Source organism: Quercus lobata, chromosome 2 (genome assembly GCF_001633185.2).
Source record: "Quercus lobata isolate SW786 chromosome 2, ValleyOak3.0 Primary Assembly, whole genome shotgun sequence".
NCBI lineage: Eukaryota > Viridiplantae > Streptophyta > Magnoliopsida > Fagales > Fagaceae > Quercus > Quercus lobata.
In genome coordinates this window covers 40,827,569-40,833,568 of record NC_044905.1, presented here as the reverse complement: position 1 = coordinate 40,833,568, position 6,000 = coordinate 40,827,569, and the positions used below count along the sequence as shown (strand labels likewise).

The following is a 6,000-nucleotide window of genomic DNA, read 5'->3' as shown; positions in this document are numbered from 1 at the left end:
GTAGTTTCAGATTTGCTTTGTTCAGTTTCTATGTCAACGTGAGAAAGAAAGAGCTTGACCAATAAATTTGGGTGGTATTCATCTTCTCCCACATGTTGAAATGGGATATAGATTATGGTTGTTCTTAATTTTTACAAAACCCTAACTTTTAGATCTTATTTTCTTTTCTTTCTTTTTTTGTGTTTTTTGTGTTTTTTTTTTTTTTTTTTTGGAAGGAGAGAAACATGAAATGAAAGCGAAAACACAAATTTACCCCTATTTTTAACAGAAATGGGTTATCGAAAACAAACAAAGCAAACCTCAAGTGAGCAAAGTGACACTTTTCAAATCACAAGTAAGCAATGTAAATTCAAGCCAAACCACAAATGGGTTTATTGCAATTACCCCATATATATATATATATATATATATGCTAGATGAGATCTCAACTATATACTATATCTATATGGCATTGAAATTTAGATATACAATATCATAAACTATTAAAATACGTTGGATAAGACATCAACTTTATGGGTTGGAGTCAAGAGTTGTCTTTTATTATGAAATCCAGAACTAAATAATTTTTATGTCATTATTATAACTATTTATAAAAATATAATTAAATAAAAATTATGAGCCAGAAATATATAAGAAAGCTAACAAAAAGTATTAAAGTAAAAATAAAATAATTATACAAAGATCGCAATGGACAATATAAGTGAATTGAACAAATCTACCTTCACCAAAATATGGGACACACATCTTTTCGAAAATTGAATTCAGGTATAATTTGGATTTTATATCATTATTATAGGGGAGAGAGAGAGAGAGAGAGAGAGGGGGGGTGGTTTGTGGCGCTTCGCACTCAATGCCATATTGCCATCTCATATACTACCCTTGCTTGTAAAATTGGGTCTGGAACAAATGGTTGTAAAGTTAAGGTGTGTAACATAGTTATTAGAATCAAAATAATGGTATCGTACAAAATTCCAAATTGGTATGAAAGCAATATCAAAGTTACTAAACAAAAAACCAATTAAACCCTGAAAAAGAAAAACCAATGATTTTTAGAATAATGCCTAATTGCACAGTTTTATTCAAACCATCTGGTTTTTTTTTTTTTTTTTTTGATGAGATCTGGTTTTTTAATATTACGTTTATGATATTCTATTTATTTTGATATTTGGCGCTTGCATAGATTTAATAACATATCAACCATTGAATTAATGATTCAATGTTTGAATCGGTGACCATTATACCATTACCTTGACAATTCAATGTTTAGTATAATTAGACTGACCACTTTGAAGGTAAATCATGTAACAGTTGTGGGAAAAAGAATTTGTAGCGTATATGTTTGAAATGCCGAGGAAGAAGATCAGGATTGTGCCTCTTACTCGCAACTTTCAGAAATACGGTCTGCCTTTGTATGCGGCCGCTTGGGTTTGGTACAAACTTCTAGATCCAGATCCAGATCCAGATCCAGATCCAGGTCCATCCACCAGCGATGAAATTTCCAACGCAAAATCAAAATCGGCTCAGAAGAGCTACATCGTTTTGGCCGGCGGTGGCGGCGAGGGTCGGAGTGGTATCCCAAACGCTGTCCTTCTCGTCGAATTCGATTTCACTGCCAAGTCCCTTTCCAATCTTCCTGTGTCTAAGTTTGTAACTGCCTCTGATTTGCCGTATAGAATGGCAGTTCACCCACGCGGAGACGGTGTCGTTTGTTCATTCCCCAAGAGTTGCAGATTGTATGTAATAGATGAAGAAAAGAGCGAGGAAATTAAAAAATTAGTTCTAAATCTGTCTGATAAAGTGCTCACCCGGTTGGAAGATGTTGGACAGCAGTTAGCATTAAAGTTTAACAATGAGGGTTCTGCACTTGCTGCTGGTGGTGAGGATGGAAATTTAATGGTCATGGCCTAGCATGGAAGTTATTCTCGATAAAGCCGGTGCTCATAAATCTGTGAAGGATGTAGATTTCAGCCCTGATGGGAAATACCTTGTCTCCTTGGGAAATAGTGGTCCTGCTAAGGTTTGGGATGTAACTTCCAAAATAGCCGTAACTTCACTGTCAAAGGAAAATGTGAGCAATTAATTAAAATTCTGTCATGAGGGTAAATGTTTAGTATAATTTGTTTGTTCTGCCATTTATTCACAAACATTTTCTAAGTGTTTGGAGTAACAAAAATTTTAAAATACAAACCATCAAAATTGGGGCCTCCCATATGCCGAATCAACAGCTCTAGCCATGAGAGTGGTGGCCCCACCTAGTCTCGGCTTCAGGATTTTATACATACATGAAGTTTTACAATTGTCATTTTTTTTTTTTTTTTTTTTTTGATCTTTGATTGATTTATTTCAAATTTGTTAAGATCTACATGAGCATTTTACCAGGTTTAAGATTTTTTTTTTTAATTTTTTTGTTGAGAAAACAGTAATATTTATTAGAACACACAAACACAAAAGTAATATTTAGAGTTTTTTAAACGCATTACGTAACCAAAGTTCTACTACAAAAGGGTCTAACCTTTATAGTAGTAGCCTGGGTTATAAGGACTGAAACTCTAACACACGCAACCGATGTGGGATAAACATCCTTATATTTTTTTTTTTAGGAAACGGTAATACTTATTAGAACACAAACACGAAAGTAATATATATAATTTTTTAGACAGACATATAATACATTACATAACCAAAGTACCACTGCAAAAGGGCCTAACCTTTGTAGTAGTAACCTTAAGATCAAAAAATTTATACTTTGGTTGTTGGGCTTTTTTTTTTTTAGTGTAAAAAGACCAAGATATTACTAAGAAAATCATATTCAAGTTTATTTAAATTGGACTTAAAAATATTAGGGTCAAGATTTTCAATTTTTCATTTTAGGAGATCAAAACATATTTAATATACATACATACATACATACATATATATACGTATATATATATTATGGGTTAGGTTCAACTTACACCCGGTGTAACTCTAAATAATGTTATACCAACCAATAATTTGTTATAGAATTCATATTTTGAAAATCTCACTGTTGAATTACATATTCTATATGTTCTTAACATTCATGTCAATTGGATGTTATTTATGATTCGATCTGTAAACTTATCTTTTATGCATTATTTTAAACTACAAAAACTTGAATTTAAACAACTAATTGATGACATAATTATTAATCTTTGAATACTTTGAAATTTTGCAAGCATGGAGAATATACAAAGATAATATAATCTAACAGTAGATTTGTCAAAATTCACATAAAATTCAAAAATATTAAGTGGTGCAATATTGCTTAAAGTTACACCAGGTGTAACTTGAATCCAGTCACACACACACACACACTAGAATCATTACACGTGCTTTGAATGTGTGATTAGGCTTTTTATTTTTTTTATTTAGTAAAATAATGCTTAGTGTCCTAATTTTTAAGGATCTTTCTCTACATGAAAATTGATAAAAGTTTTAAAGCCTAAAACTTAGGAACTTTTTAAAATTAGTAAATTACTCTTTTAACTAGTTTGTGTTTTTAAATTTAAAATTATTTAACTAAAAGATAGAGGTATTTTAGAGAGTTTAAGAATTTATGTGCGGATATTTTAGTACACAAAATGATAAAACTCAAACAAGAAATCATGTTATTAATAATACATATACATACATACATATATATATATATATATATAAATATATTACAATTTTAAAATTAAAGTTTTTGCCAGGTCACTCTTAGGTTGAACCTACTAGCACAGGCTCTAGCCCCACCCACCAGACTGGTCACTTGACCATCAGATGAGTGAAGAGCCACCAAAATTGGTGCCTCCCATTCGCCGAATCAATAGCTCTAACCACTAGAGCGGTGGTGCCACCTAGTCTCGGCTCCAAGATTTTATACACAAATGCATGAAATTTTACAATTGTCTTCCTCTCTTGTTGGGGTATTTATTTATCTATTCTTTGATTGATTTATTTCAAATTTGTTAAGATCTACATGAGTTGAACTCAACGATTGGCGTTGCCTGCTCTAGCAAAGCTTCTCCCTGAGAGCTCTGCTGTAGTGTGGCATTGTCATCCCTTCCTTGGAAGGAGGTTTTGTCCCTTGAGTTAACTGTGTTTTCTCAAGGCTAGTGGTATTATACCTTCAAGGGGTTTGGGAAACACCTTTAAATTATATGCATATTTCACAGTGGAATGGACGACCTTACAAAACATTGGAGCTCTCTCTCCCTTTCAGATAGAGAGGGTACAGGTCTCAGGTTGAAAAAAGAACAAGCGGCAGATGATTTCACCATTGCAGCTAAGTTCTTTACTAAGCGTGCTCTGAATATTGATGTCATAGCAAGAACCTTTTCACCCTTATGGAGATCAAAAAAGGGTTTTAGCATCAAGAATAATGGAGATCATATCATCCTGTTCTCCTTTGAGAATGAAGCGGAAGTGGATAGAATTCTATCGTCGGAACCGTGGTGCTTTGACAAATATCTAATGGCCTTTTCAAAAATCAATAAGGAGTCAGCGCTAGAGGTGTGTAATTTCAACAAAGTCTCCTTCTGGGTTGAAGTCTATGATATACCATTATGCTACAGGAAAAAAGAAGTTGTAGAACAGATATGTGAAACAATTGGGATCATACAACACCCAAAGGATCCCCCTGACTGCGACGGCGGAAGCTTCATTAGAGTCAGAGTGTCAATTGACATTTCTCTACCTCTTTGCCGTGGTCGACTCATCACCCTGGATGATGACAGAGAACACTGGGTTTCTTTTAAGTACGAGAGACTCCCCAACCTCTGTTACTGGTGTGGCCGGCTCACTCACTCCGATAAGGACTGCGAGAAATTGATTGATAGCGAGGGCTCACTCTAGCAGGAAGACCAGCAGTTTGGGGCATGGATGAGAGCCCCTCCGTTTGTTGCAGCGCGTAAAAATGTTGTGGCGGTCCCAGGTTTTTTTGCCAAGAAGAAAATGGAAAATCCGGTCCAAAATGCTTCAACTTCGACATCTCAACCACACGAAAAGAACCGTCCGTTGGTTGCTGAACCAGCAGACAACCGCCCAACGACAGTTAATGCTCCTTGTGCGAACCTGGGCTCTCCCGCAATTCACGGGGGTACAAATGCTGCCTCGGACATCTTGGACTTGACAGAACCTGATGTTTCTCGGAAACCCACTCTACAAGAAGATTTTGAGCACTTAATCCGAGAGATTGACAAAGATATCAATCTATTTGAGTGTGGGAACGTGCAAGAAAGGCTTTCAAATATAAATGGGCGGGAACATATGTCTGCTATGGATTTTAGGGCCTCTATTCACTCCAACCCAACCACGAACGGGAATTAAGCCCAACCCACCCAGCCCACTCCCTTAAGTGATATTTCAAACCAAGACCCTCATACCTTGTCCACTCAGGCCCGAGCTGGGAAGAAATGGACCCGGATCTAAAGGCCTCCCATTATCTCAGAACCACAAGAAGCTAACCTCATTATAGGTAAAAGAAACTCCCTTCCTTTTCCAGATTACTCTTCATCCCCAAAACACAGACCCATAGAAACTCCCCATTACAATGAAAACATTCTTCCATCGGCGGCGGCTGGCTCCCAACCCCGCCGGTAGCCATGAGTTGGCTATGCTGGAACGTGCGCGGGCTTGGGAACCAACGCACCGTTCGTGAGCTCGAAGCTTTAGTCCGAGCACAAGATCCCGTTGCCCTGTTTTTGGCTGAGACGTGGGCTGATGAAGATAGACTTCACAACTTGTGTAATAAATTAAACTTCGATCATGCATGGATTGTTCCTCGAATCAATAGTACTGGGTGTCTCAGCCTCTTTTGGAAGAAGACAGTCCACATCGAAGTGATCTCCTCCTCGCCGAACCACGTGGATACGATCGTTGGGAATTCCAGCGAGGATCGATGGCGCTTTACCGATATATACGGTTTTGCGGATTCAAGAAGGAAGCATGAAACTTGGTCTCTGCTGCGCCAGCTGCACCGGCGTATCTCCCTTCCCT

General features: G+C 36.7%; 1 pseudogene; it reads left to right on the top strand.

Annotated features, from left to right (window-relative positions):
* Window positions 1-1,246: 1,246 nt before the first annotated feature.
* LOC115977904 lies at window positions 1,247-2,101 on the top strand (annotated as a pseudogene).
* Window positions 2,102-6,000: the final 3,899 nt, after the last annotated feature.